General features: G+C 40.3%; 1 protein-coding gene across 3 annotated transcripts in view; it reads left to right on the top strand.

Moving 5' to 3' along the window:
- The first annotated feature begins 7,077 nt into the window (after positions 1 to 7,077).
- Positions 7,078 to 14,790, top strand: part of LOC128734491 (uncharacterized) — a 131,871-nt gene continuing 124,158 nt past the window's right edge. The window contains exon 1 of one of the 3 annotated variants that reach the window (XM_053828718.1): positions 7,078 to 7,356. The gene's annotated coding sequence lies outside the window, so the exon portion shown is untranslated. The other 2 variants (XM_053828720.1, XM_053828719.1) reach the window with 2 other exon arrangements.

Raw genomic sequence — 14,790 nt, forward strand, 5'->3', positions numbered from 1 at the left:
CCGAAAGTTTTCGGCATTTGAGTACATCGTTGAATGTGTAAAAGAGAATGTTATATAGAACTACATCTTTGGTTACTATAGTCGGGTGTAGTTTACAAGAACAAAAGCAGTACGTTTGGCGAGAAGTGGTTACGTTTTGCGCGCTTTCAATTCGGTCGTTTTTCAACAATCGATCAAAAAAATTTCTAAGCATGGAGACTGTAATAGAATATTAGAAAGTTGTTATTGAGAAATTGATAAATATCAAACATTGTAAAGAAATTGTGAATCAACTAATCACATGTAAGTACACTTTACACTACACTCTGGCCGATGAAGACCGACAATTTCATACACCTACGAATTCGTTTATTTTGATTTAAGATGAAGTGACAGCTTCCCCGTCCCAACAGGTCAGGGTTTATTTGATTCTATTGAACTTCGTCCAAGATGATGTCCTGAAAGTGAACAGTATTGTTAAAGTGCACAATCACCCTTTACCTTCGATCAATTTATTACTATTTTTTTCTATGGTGAATTGAGACCCCTCCCCGCTTTAGACGGGGAATTATGACCCCTCTCCTCTTTAAGAGGGGGGCTCCCATTCAAATGAAATATAAATTTCCTCATAACTCGAGAACTAATCAATCAAATGGAACCATATTTGGCATGTGGGTGTTTTTGGAGGCAAAATTTTTTTCTATTGTGAATTAGGATCCCTTACCTTTAGGAGGGGGGAGCTCCCATACAAATGAAATACAAGTTTCCTCATAACTCCAGAACTAATCAGGCAAATGGAACCAAATTTAGTATGTGCTGGCCAATTTTTTTTCTACGGTGAATTGAGACCCCTCCCCTCTTTATTTGTTTATTTGTTAAATATTTTTGCATTTGGCGACTTAGGCCTCCATGAAATTCAATTGGATTGGATGGAGAAAAGCCGCTTTGGATGGAGAAAAGCCATTCTCAAAGAGACATAAAAACCCCATCATCTTTTGATCATTATCAGTGTTTACAAATTCTATAAAAGTCATTTTTAAATTATTTACATACAAATACACAAAAATCATACACTGCTTAATAACAAATCAAATTTCTAGTCGGTATCATACATATTAAAATAATCTTTGTAATCCTGTCTTAAAACTAACACTGGACATGCAAAAATCAAAGTAACATTTATTAAAAACTAGCTGAGTGCCCGATCTTACTCGGGGCGCTTTTGTCTCACAGCCACTTGTACATCAGTTATTGTAACCGATAAGCATTTCGCTACGCAAAAATATAACGCTTGTTCCTCTTTTGGACGTTCCTCCCCATTTGTCAGCTCTCCCTCTTTTGTCTACCCGGCTACTTACACATCTGTTTTCTTTACGGAAATCCCTATAAAACCCTATAAAGAAAGAGAAACAAAGACATTTATCCTGTTTGCACCTTCCGCTAACAATGGCCCCACCCATAGGTGATGAAAACTTTTCAAAAAAAGTAGAAGGTGCAACAGTCAGTGTTTCTTCCATGGATACAAAAAACCTGTCATTCCTTTCATCTCACTTCAAGACAAAACTTGTTTGTAAACAATGTTTTTATTTTCACCACCAAGAGCAAGTATGCACAAGGTTACCGAGTCTGCTTTGACAAGCGAGTGGTCGTGGGTTCGAATCTTAGTAGAATCAAGCTATTCGATGTCAAGTGATGAGTTTAGCATGGGTTTATTCTTAGGGAGGTCCCTCATTTACCCTTTTTTTTTGTATGGACTCATCACTGCGACCAGTATAGTTAGATCTATTGTGATATCGCCCGGGTGTTTGCTGTATGACCTGCACTGCATTTATTTGCCATAATCGCTATTGAGTGAGCGATATATGCTTATTGAATTTCATGCGTGCTTGTGTGTAATTGGGTTTTACCCTTCTTTCAATGCTTTCTCTACTTTACCCACCTTGTTCCACATGATAGTGCTGTCCCCAATTATAGCCATCCCTGGCACTGCACACCAGTGCATTTAACTATAAGGGTCTCATTTTGCACTGTCAATAGGCCTTATCGGGATAACATAGAATGCAGCATTAAGGAAGGGTAAATGAGGGGCCTGAGAATAAACCCATGCTAAAAGTCACTTTGAACATCGAATGGCTTGATTCTACTAAGATTCGAACCCACGACCATTCGCTTGCCAAAGCAGACTCGGTAACCTTGCGGCTACAGAGCCCCTCCTCATTTACCCTTCCTCTATGCTGAATTCTATATTTACCCTCTGAAGCCTCTTGACAGTGCAAATGTCCCTCCTGTAGTTAAGTGTACTGGTCAGAGGTACGAATGAGTCCTCGTCAGGGACGGCTCTAACATGGGATAGTACTGGCAGCGAGGAATAAGTGGGTAAAGTAGATCAAGCTTTGAAGGAAGGGTAAACCCCAATACACACAAGCACGCATAAAATTTAATAAGCATATCGCTCGCTTAATAGCGGGTATACTGGTCGCAGTGATGAGTCCACACATGGAAAAAAGTTATTGGCCGAGCCCACTCTGGAACATGCCACATAAAGTTGACCATGGGAAAAACAAGGTGTTCTCTGATCAACTCCACACTGTTTGAATGATTGCCCCTGTGACTCAAATAGAGTCGGCCAGCAACAGTTAACACTAATTTTTATGCGGGTCACTTCGATTCGGCGCATAATTACACTTGACAATTCTACAGCTACGAGCATTGCCGTTTAGTGTTTCGTATTTCAATTTTTTTTCTGTTGTACGGATAAATTGTAACAGTCATGTGGGCGTTACTCCCCCCTTCCTGTCAGCAACCTCCTGTCATCAGCTCCCTCTTTTGTCCCACCGTCACTTAAGGAAGAACCTTCCAAACATTTCGGAATCTTCCCCCTGTTATCCCCTCTTTTGTCAACCCCTTCAGTTCTGATTCCCTTATATCAAGGAACATGTATGAAAGTTTGATAAAGAACGGTCAAGGCGTTTCGGAGTTATCGTCTCCCCCTATTAGCCCCATCCCCCTTTGTCAACCTCCGTCCTGATTCCCTGATGTCAAGGAACATGTGTGCCAAATTTGATGAATAACCGCCCAGTCATTTCGGAGTTATGGCCTTCCCCCCTGTTACGAGCCCCCCTCCCCTTTTATCAGCCCCCCAGTGCTGATTCTCTTGTATCAAGGAACATGTGTGTCAAGTTTGGTGGAGATCGGTCATGGCGTTCTGGAGTTATGGTGGAACATACAAACATACTCACGCTCACTTTTATATATATACTAGCTGACCCGACAAACTTCGTATTGTCACAAATTAACCTGTGTTGTACATAAATCATGAATCTCGGAAGATCTTTGTCACAATCTCGAGTTTTGCAAGTTTCTGAGGAGTTCAACCTTAGATAATTCATTTTGGCAGTTACGCAACTATGAAAGCATCCCAGGTAACCAATAAGCATCACCAATGCTATTCAAATGTGGGCCAATAAGCATTTAAATCGCCTTAAATGCTACTTAAATGCTATTGCCAACACCTATGCAGTCAAAAAGCTAATATACAACAACGTGCATTATAAAATGCCAGATACGCTGATTTGCTGCTTATGTTAATGCTTATTAGTTACCAGAAATGGGTAGTTTAATATACAAATTTGCATTTTTCCCTTACACTAAAGTAGAAAACAACTCTCCTGTCGGATAGTAATATTCGCCATGATTGTACAACATTTCGCCGAATGTCATTTTGCGAAAAACCTTAAGCGGAATGTACCATTTCACGGAAAAATTGTTTGTGGGAAGTACCATTTCGCGATCCTCTCCTTGCTCGCTGTCGCTTGCCGCTCGAAATAAGAGGAAATTTGCATTTCATTTGTATGGAAGCCCACCCTCTTAAAGGGGAGATGGGTCATAATTCCCCTTCTGAAGAGGAGAGACTTACGTGTCAAATTTGGTTCCATTTGATTGATTAATTCTCGAGTTATGAGGAAATTTGTATTTTCATTTATATAGGAGCCCCCCCCCCTCCTAAAGTGGATAGGGGTCCTAATTCACCATAGAAAATATTCTTGCCTACAAAAACACCCACATGCTAAATTTGGTTCCATTTGCTTGATTAGTTCTAGAGTTATGAGGAAATTTGTATTACGATGTATTTCCCTCCTAACAAGGTAAGGGGTTCTAATTCATCATAGAAAAATGGTTGCCTCCAAAAACACCCACATGCCAAATTTGGTTCCATTTCCTTGATTAGTTCTCGAGTTATGAGAAAATTTGTTTTTCATTTGTACAGGAACCCCCCTTCTTAAAGTGGAGAGGGGTCCTAATTCACCATAGAATAAATTCTTGTCACCAAAAACACCCACATGCCAAATTTTGTTCTATTTTCGTGATTAGTTCTCGAGTTATGCAGAAATTTGTGTTTCATTTGTATGGGACCCCCCCCCCACCTCTTAGTGGGGGGAGGGGTCTCTAACCATCACTAAACCCCTTCCTGGCCCCAAAAACCTCTACATGCAAATTTTCATGCCGATTGGTTCAGTAGTTTTTGATTCTATAAGGAACATCCCGAAAGAAATCCATTTTTATATATAAGATAGATATCACTCATTGCACTTATGGGTTCGTTTTGGCCGTTTTAATTCAGTACTCTGGTATTGCAGTATTAGAAAGTCCCATGTTCTTAGGCTTCTAGGCGAAATGTTAATATTGATTTTTGGTGAGATGAAAGGCGAATCCATTTCCCCTAGCAGCAGCTTTCCAACAAAAACTGCTCTGGAAATGTCCCTTTTTCTGGCCAGCGTATTCATGTCGAGCAAGCGGCAGCGATCAATGTATGGTGGTAACTCCACTGGGTTCTGCCAAGGCAAACGTCTTAGAGCATAGCGCAGGAACCTTGATTGAACTGCTTCGATTCTGTTTGACCAAGAAGCCGTATCTTGTATGGGCTCCATATAATAGCTGAGGATTGCAATACAGAACGAACAAGGGAGAAATACAATGTATGGATCATTAAAATCTTTGGCAACTCTTACAATAAATCCCAAATTTTTGTTCGCCGGTGCTATAATATACGAGTAATGATTTCTAAAAGACATTTGTGTGTCCAATAATACCCGAAGATCTTTTATTACTGTTACTCTGTTGAGTTGCTCTTCAGAAAGAGTATATTTCCAAAGAATAGGGCTTTTCCTACGTGAAAAAGAGATCACAGAGCACTTAGACACACTCAAGACCAGGAGGTTTCGGAAACACCAGACATGAAATTCATTCAGATGCTGCTGTAGTTCAATGTAATCTGCTGACGAACGTACGATAAGGAAGAACTTGACGTCGTCGGCATGGATAAAAAATCGGCCTGATGGTATAACTTGGCAGACGTCGTTGAAGAATAATGAAAAAAGTAATGGCCCCAGGTTACTCCCTTGAGGTACGCCCGAGCAGTTTGTAAAACATTAAGATTCATGGCTTCCAGAAAGAGTTCGGGGAATTATGACCCCTCCCACCTTCAATAGCGGGGGTGGGCTATACAAATGAAATACAAATATCCTCATAACTAGAGAACTAATCAAGCAAATGGATCCAAATTTGGCATGTGGGAGGTTTTGGAGGCACGAATTTTTTTTATGATGGTTTGAGACCTCTCACCCCTGTGGTCGAGGAATAAGGACTCTCATAAAAATAAAAGAGAAATTTTTGCGTAACTCAAAAACTAATCGAACTCGAGAAATTTTAGACTCTTTCATAAAACATTAGACAATAACAAGACCACCAAAAACTATCAATAGTAACATTAGATGATTCAGGGCGAGATGGCCATAGGCCGCGAGTGTTGCCGGCGACCTGCCGTCGGAAGCGCCGGCCACTGCGGGAGGGCAGCCCCCCATAGAGATCACCTCTATCTAGGTTTATTTATTTTCCTAGATCTACTGACCTCTATTACTTTCTTTCCGTTGGGTCACCCCTGCGAAATGGTGCTTTCCACGAAAAGATTTTCCGTGAAATGGCACATCCCACGTAAAGTTTTTCGCGAAATGGTATTCTGCGAAACTCTATATTCCGCGTTATGGTAACCGAGAATTGGTGTTCCGCAAAATGGTGTTCCGCAATTTGTAATGATGGCGAATATTTAAATTCTATCCGCTTTATCTTATCAGGCTTCGCCTGAGGGGAGAATTGTTTTTTGCTTTGCTGCGAGGAAAATTTGTATATTAAAACACCCATGAACTCCTCAGAAACTTGCAGAACTTGAGATTGTGAGAAAGATCATCCGAGATTCACGATTTACGTATAGCACAGTTTAATTTGTGGCAATACGAAGTTTGTCGGGTCAGCTAGTACATATATAAGAAAAGCAGGGGGCTGATATGACGTCACATTTTCGTTGCTCACATGAAAAAGGCGGCAAACGCAAAGCGATTTCACAAAACGAATTTATCTAACCATTTTCACAGTTTCATGTATTTCGCATTAATTGTCTGCCTGAAATTGGCTATGTGATGCTAAAACTTTGACTAAAATCGAACTAAAACTAACAAAATTTAACAATTTATACATCCGACTCGGTTGTCAGCTTGAGCCCATCTATGAAGCTGTCAGCTTGGGCCCGCTCTATGTTGGCTACGTTTTTTTTGTATAGGTTGGTATTGGAAGTGTCATTCCCGTGAAGAAAAGAGTTTAAAAGAAGGAAGAATTCCAACAGCATATTTCACAAAGTTTTCAATAAAGTTCAAAACATGCATTCTTATCCGATCGCTTTGTCGCTGCTGCCGAACTACATTTTCATCCTTAGCAGCCTCGCGAAAGTTTTATGCTCCCGCATTTAGAATCTGCTGCACAGCTTTTAAGTTCACATTTCTCCCAGAAACTGACGCTTCAAAATGCAAAAGCTCGAACACATAAGCTTTCAACAACACTCCCAATCCCAACTCCCCCACAAGCACATTCTCTCGCTCTCTGTTTCTCTTTTTCTCTCACTTACACTTACACACACAAACGCACCCGTGCTCCGCACTCCGCTATGTGCAACCGTGAGAGCGAACTTTTGCGATGATCCGCCACCAGGCGAGCAACAGGTCTACAACACAGTCTGGTTGGGGCAACCGCTTCACCTTTTAGGCTCCAGTTGTCTTCGATATCGCGCTTAGAACAGACGTGTTAAAATTCAAACGACGAACGTACGGGGCGTGCAAGTGCATAGTGCATACCTACCGTTTCTGCCTTGGCCACTCTGGGTGTGTGTTTTGTTCACCGCGTTCTCCATCGCGCGCGGACGGCGGCGGCGGCGTTGTATTGTATTGCTGGCCACCACTGGGGGGCCACTTCTCTTCCTTGATGAAGTGTGTGCAGAAGCTTTTGAGGTGCCCCGGTCAAATGCTTTACAACGTTCCAACGTCGAAGATGGTGTGTTTTTATTTTTCGTTTGCAACATCAACATCTACAGCCTAGCCTAGCCGATAGAAAATTTGCCGGCGAATAAATTGACATCATTCGGTTTTGCAAGTCCATCGCTTAGTGTCAGTTCGGGCAAGCGTCTCACAACGGCGCATAGGACAAAACTGTGTAGAGAAGTGATTGCCGCAGGGCGGTAAGAGACGAACCTCAATTCGAAAAACCCAAGGAACTTTTCTGGGGCGTGAATCAGTTTTGGGTCGAGACCCCGTTGTGCAACCACCATGTCGGTATGTCGAAACTCGCGAACGGGTTAAAGCATGGGACTCTTGAACTTGAAGATCAGCAGCGAGTGGGACAAGAAAACGATGCAATAAAAAAAGCATCACCGCAAGGACGGAAAGGAAGTAGTTATTTCATGTGTACTTTCTTTTCGTCGTGCAAGAAACCTGTAATACCGACCAATACACCAATACATGAAACGTCGATTGAAACAAGCCTCGCTTGTTGCAGGGCGCATTCGAATTGTTTCGTACTTTTTTGTGAGCAAGTCAAAAAGGTACGAGGACAGCATACCGCGGCCCGTTTTTTTTAAACATAGTGTAGAGTCAGCTGTGATTTAGTTGAAAATTTTCGAGTTCGCGGGCTGAAAAAAGTGCTTTAACGAGCATATGACTTGCAGTGCTGCAAACCACCCCCAACGTTGGAGTTGGCGGAATGAAATGTAAAGCAAAACGGCCATTAAAAATCATCGGCAAGCTGTAATGATATGCCTAGTTATATAACATCAGAAAATGAACGTAAATAGAGCGTTTAGTTTTATTCGGAAAAATCTGATTGTTGTGGAATAAAAAAGGCTAGCCGCAGCAGACAACAACCAGACGAAAAACTGCTATGTAAATAAACAATTCACGTGCACTGTTTTCGTTGGTGGTGGTTTAAGTAGGTAGACGCTCGCTCGGCTCTCCGTGCACCCGAAAAGAAGAAAAATGCAATCACACGAAGGCTGGACGAAAGGAAGAAGAAAATTTCAACAATACCGTACAGTGTCGCTTTGCGCGTTTATGTGATGTTGAAATAATGAAAAATGCTTTTTTATTGTTGTGGTTGTATGCTTTGCACACCGAATGTAAGGCCTGCCATCGAACCGACCCGAACCCGCCAAGAAAATCGAGAAGAAAAATTGCCATTTTTATTGTAATTGTGAATCGTAACTCATTTGCAGTTTCTGTGCGGTTCGATATGTGACATGATTAAATTTGTAGCTATTTCTTATGCGCACCGTGATTTGATATGGTCACTTGAGACCGTGTTCCGATTCCACCGTTTTTTTTTCTACTTTTATGCGGCACAGCATATAACTGAACCAGTTGAAAGCGATAGTTTTTGAGTGCAAAATGCGGGACTGTCATTGGAGGGAAACGTAAATGCTTTTCTCTTATGTCGATGGCCAGTGATACCGATGTAAGAAGTGATTACTTGCAAAGCCGAGACACTTTCAGGAAGAAAACGATCGGACTGCTAAAGTTAACGTTGAAGAGAAGTGTACTGATAAAACAGTGCTCGTGAATTGTAGTAACCAGCTGCACATCGGGAGTTGCATCGAAAGCGATCATCCACTTGCGCTTGCCTGGGCGCAGATCGGACAGGAGGTATTCGACTCTTTTTTTTGTAACAGAACTTAACGAGCTTGCTACTAGGAACAATTTTCTATGGACCGTGTATATTTTCAACCATTCATTTTTGTTCACACGTGGAACTCGTTGGCTTTGCGATTCTCTCCTTCCCGTGCTCCAATTGTCGTTCATTGCACACCAGCAATGTGCGCGTGATATGCGTCAAATTTCGGCCTCTCGAGCCGCGACCGACCGACTGACTGTGTGGACCGTGTGTGTGTTTTCCTTTTCAATCACGTAATGTTGACAAATAACCTATTATGTCATTCACAGAACCTTGCACTTCCCTGTTCGAAACTAGCCGTAGTTCGTGCACGGTCACGGGTGCAAGTTTTCCTCTCAGAATTGGTCGAGATCGAAAAAGTTTAAGTTTTTAATTCAGTATTTCATCACTTGCAGCTATTGGAGTTAATTGTCTTAGTCGGAGGTCCAGATAATTTGCGGTCGGTGTTTCCCTCGGTGGGAATTTCAATCGAAAAAATATTCCCCTGTACAAAGATTGTGTGTATTTCAACATCTTACGCAAAGTATCATTCTGTGCTGCTTGTATTGTACGTAAATTGGTACTGAATCATGATTTCTCTTGTTCTTATTCGGTAGTTTGTTTGGAATATGTATTAGGTCTGTCTTTTAGGGGGAATTCATTGCATTTTCAAACACTTGTATGATTTTTTTTCTTGACTCATCATACGTTGATTTGATCTACTATGATTTAACTCGGGTATTTGTTGTATTCTAAACCAATCTAATCTCACACTAACGCAGCCAATTCTTCGAAGCATCCTGGAAAACGACGATTACTTGAATCAATCATTTTTCTTGTCAACGGCCAAGCCAACTGCGCAGCATGTACCGCAGAGAGAATTCTAAGGAATCAAGTGAAACTAGCAATAATACTTAATTCCATTAAACTCCTTGAAATCAAGGGGAAAGAACTAAGCGTGGACCTCCCGTACCAAACGATTCCCATATAGATAATGATTTATTTACAGTCGTTGGAAGTACCTTTGCTAATACATGTTAAGTGATACTTCGGACCCTCGGGAATGAACTGATGGCATTCAGACCAGAAGCCAAGCTGCAATTGGCCAAGGCTATAGCGCCTTACTGCGCTCTCTAAAAATAGACTAGTATACCAAAAATATTAGTTTAAATAATTTAATCTTGAAAATGAAGTCGTGTGGTTCAATCGTTGCCCAATACTAAAATTTCAAGGTTAGGAACTGATAACCACACGACCCCGCACCTTCTAGCTTGGCTACTCAATTATACAAATTGAAGTATTTCCAGGTATGACCACTTGGAGGTACTAAGTAGGGGCTTGGGATAGCTAGAGCTATGTTTGGCGCTTTTTCCTAGATGCCTTCTCCGTTTCATACTCTGACTCGGGTATTTGTCGTATTCCACACTTTATTTGTTTCATATATTTTGTTGTATAGTAAGTAAAATACCTACCATTTTTATCTTACTCTGCTTTCAAGTTTGCCCTACTATATCGATCTTGTGGCTCACGTCAATATCAATCGTTGTAAATGATGTGTCCTGTTTATGTTCCACTTATGCATTTGGTACTTGAATTTAGAAGAAACATAGACCTAAAGTCTCATGACATCGAATAAGGCCATTTCAAATAATTTTAAAAGTTTTCGTCACTCCCCCGCCCACCCTCCTTGGAAATTGGCCTCTAACACGAAACAGAAATGAAAATTCGAACAACGGAATTTCCGAAAATCGGCTGAAAAATTTTTCTTTCGTTTTTGTCTTTTTTCGCAGATTTTCGCATGGAACATAATAACGTATTTATTAAAAGCAAGAATAGATTTGGTTTTCACGTTTAAACTTTAAGTAAAAATGGCCTAATGTGATTTCCCTAACATTCGAACTCACGATCGAATCAAACGGATTGTATGTAAATTATGTAAATTATTTTTATTTCCTTATTAAAAATTTTGTTGAAATCTTCTTTGGAGTTATTTTCTCCACGATTCTTAAATTTCCCAGCACGGAGGACCAGGCTTACGCCCTGCTCTGAAAATAATATTTCGAACATTACCTTCTCCGAAAAGCGATGAGACTTTTTCTTTTGCAATGCTTTGCTGTTTTGTTCTGCCTCCCAATGAGCAGCAATTTTGTTTCAGCTTTCCTTTTTTGCCAGAGCACTATGGAATGCATACTCTCAAGGTCACGGAGAAAGTCGTTTCAGTACATACAATTGCCTGTCCGATTTTCTCTTTGACATACAGAGCAAATATAGTAGTCTCTAGTCTTCAGTATGTAAAGAAAAGATTAGCTCTGGTTGCAGTTGTGCTCTTTCGGCGCAAGACAAGTTTTGAAAAAGAAAACATTATTTGTTGTCATCAATCGGAGGAAGGGGTTGAATAGAAAACGGAAGGACTTGGTCCCTGTGATAAGCAGATTTCTTTGTATGATTATAATAAGCAAAAATTAATTTAAATCAACAAGTACACACCGTAACTTTCAGAAGAATGTTCTGGCCTCAAGTCAAGTCAAGTGTCCAGTGTTCATGTGTTCTGGCCAAAAATCAAGGCAGATTTGTTTTTATTTACCACCCTTTCGAATGCAAGTTGATTTAAAATCAAAGTTTAAATTGAACTTGGAATTGGAGTTAAAATCTGACTTGAGATTGGATGTAAAATTGGACTTGAAGTGGGTCACGAAATTAGACTCAAAGTTTACAGAAATTAAAACTAGAATTGGAAACATTGAATGTTGGAATTGAATAAGACTTAGAATTTGTCTTGAAATAGACACTGGAATCCAGGGATACCAGACTTGCAGATTTGTCTGCAAATTGCAGATTTTTGGAACGGTCTTGCAGATCATTATAAATTTGCAGACATTTGCAGTTTTTCTGACTTTTATTGTTTTGGTGCAGATTTTTGTTCGAAGCTCTTTAAACTTTCACAGACTTTTTAAAAAAGTGTGCAGATTTTCGCAGATTATTTTTAAACCAGAAAATTCGAGTAGCCGGAAAACTGCTCGATTTTTTCGGTTTTCGAGCAGTTGCAGACATTTTTTTTAGAAAATATGGCATCTCTGCTGGAATCAGACCTAAAATTTAAAACTGTGGACTGTACGAATTATTTTGTGCTCAATTTTACTGATGTATGGCAAATGTTCCAAATTATCACATCGCATTCGGACGTGGCCGGCGTCGGTATTGATCAGCATGCAGGGACCTGATAAGGTTGCACAATGAGGAATAGCGTGCTGTCCCAAGTATGCTCTTTCCAGCCATCATTTTGCAATTTTCATCGGTCCTGGTCAATAACGGAGTAGCAGCACACGGGCGGTATCCTATGATTATGCTTATGCTTACTATAAAATAATGATCTTCTGAATTCTGAACATACTTACTCGATAGTTTAAAGTATATGTCTTGAATATTACCGGGCCCATGATACTACCCTGAGGGACACATGGAGCAACATTCCAAAAAACGTCTCCGATTTGACTAAAAAAGATGATGCCTTATTTGTACCACCTACTACTTATATCATTTGACATTGTCAGGATCGCTAATAATCCCTATTATTATGTATTGAAACCATCAAAAAACTTTTAACCTTCTGGCAAAAATATGCATTTGTTTTTATTACCAACCAACCCTTCTCCCAGCTTGAAGACATTTTAGCACTTCAATCCATGCGTTCTTGCCTGTAAAGTTATCACGAAGAAAATGTATAGGGGTATTTAACCTTGAAACTTTTCGTTAATTTTCAATAAATAGTAATTGAAAAAGAAAATTATAATAGAAACTACATAATTGCCACATCAAGAGTCGATCGGCATCTAAGCTAAGAAAATTCATTTATAATGGATCATTGTAGGTAGCTTTTGCTCATGCTCACCGCTAGATGGACACTAAAGCCCCACGTGGCATATTTAGAGTAAACTTTAAGGCTGATACAAATTACACGTCATAATTTCTTGCCGTTCCGTTGTTGTTGACGGTTGATAACGGTTAATCTGAACCGGTCTTTTTAGGTGGACCAATCAGATTGCAAGGCAGTTTGACAGTCGGTCATAGATGTTCGTCGACTGTGTTCTACAGAACATGTCTATGTTGGAGCCATCTGTGAAATTTTTTAGCTTTTTCAATGATCCATTGACAAAGCTATGATCGTTCATAATCTTTCATATTTATCTATTTGTTACATCTTTAATATAGAGTTGTATCGACAATCTGCTAATGGTTAATTTATACATCTATAAACGGTCTTACAAAAGTAAGCAATTTTGCTTTACTTTTTCGGTGAAAATCCACTTATCGAATCTGGGCAGATTTTAAGGTTTGTCTCCACGCTTCTCGGTCTTGGGCTGTCACTCTCAAGTTGCCCCTAACATCCGCTGTAGTGCTTGTTTGAAAATTCGTTTTACCCGCAGTTTGTGCAGTAGAAAAGCTGTCACAATAATTTTGCGCAATATCCTTAAGTCGTTGGCGTACACAAGCTTAGAGGAGCTCGAAAGACTACCAGATGATATCTCGAGACAAGAAAAAAGCGGAGCATTCAGTATGATAAGATTGGATCTACCGTGTTGCCCAGTTTGGTCAGCCCATGTACTTCGTTTTGTCTACTACGAGTGCGTATGGAGCTTTGTCGAATGCCTTGCTGTAGTCAATATGTATTGCATCATCCTGTTTTCTTCTTTCTATACTCTTGATCAGTGAGTTGACGAATACCATCAAACTCGTGGTTGTAGACCTGTTGACCTCAGGAACTTCTACATCTATTATTGTAACGAAGATTCTCAGAATGCTCTTGCAAAACTCTTTTTCTTCATTTGAATATATCAAGACCCTTTATCAGCTCTCTTCGGTTGTCCACCAGCCACTTGTCACTCTGGCAACTTGACATCCCCCTTGTCAACGGCCAATCTATTTCTCCTTTCAGAAGCCCCATGTTGTCACAACTGCCATCGGTCATACAAGAGAAATGCACCCCTTTACCCATTTGAACCTTCCTACCCCCTTATAACAGACCACTCCTTCCTTTTATCAACCGCTGATTGTTTTATGACAAAGAACATGTGTGCCAAGTTTGATAAAGAACCATCCTGGCATTCCGGAGTTATGGCGGAAGATATATTTATACTCACGTTCCTCGTCCCTCCCTCCCTGTTGACTCTCTCCTAGTCAGCTCCCCCTTCTATCACGTAACCAATTAAACAAAGTCTTTTTTCTCTCCTCTGTGCTTCCCATGCAGAAGCCCTCCCACCTTCTCGTCTCCCAGCCACTTGCGCAACTGCGTGCAACAGAAACGCAATCCCTTTTACTTATTTAGATCTCCCCCTTGTTATGGACCACCACTGCTTTAGTCAACCCCCAGTGCTGATTCTCTTAAGTGCGCCCCTTATTCCCTTATGTTTCACGAAGAACGGGCAAGGCGTTCTGGAGTTATGGCGAAACATACATATATACAAACATACAAACTCGCGTTCATTTTTATACATACAGATAGATTGAAAATTCAGAAATAGTTTTTGTTTTTAAGATACAATGTTTTAAATGAATAAAGTTGCTGTAATGCAATGGAGACGCATGGTGTTTTGTTTTACCTGCAGGAAAATTGATCTTTATGAAAAGAAAACGAATATTACTGGTTACTCTTTATATGCAAAGTAGTTCAGAATTGTGAATATGATGATTGTAATAAATGAATAAACGATTTTTTCATAAACTTTATTACGTCCAAAAGAATTCCAGTGATAATTTGTCGTACGACGTCGGACAAACGCAAGCATCTTA

Source organism: Sabethes cyaneus, chromosome 2 (assembly GCF_943734655.1).
Source record: "Sabethes cyaneus chromosome 2, idSabCyanKW18_F2, whole genome shotgun sequence".
Lineage (NCBI taxonomy): Eukaryota > Metazoa > Arthropoda > Insecta > Diptera > Culicidae > Sabethes > Sabethes cyaneus.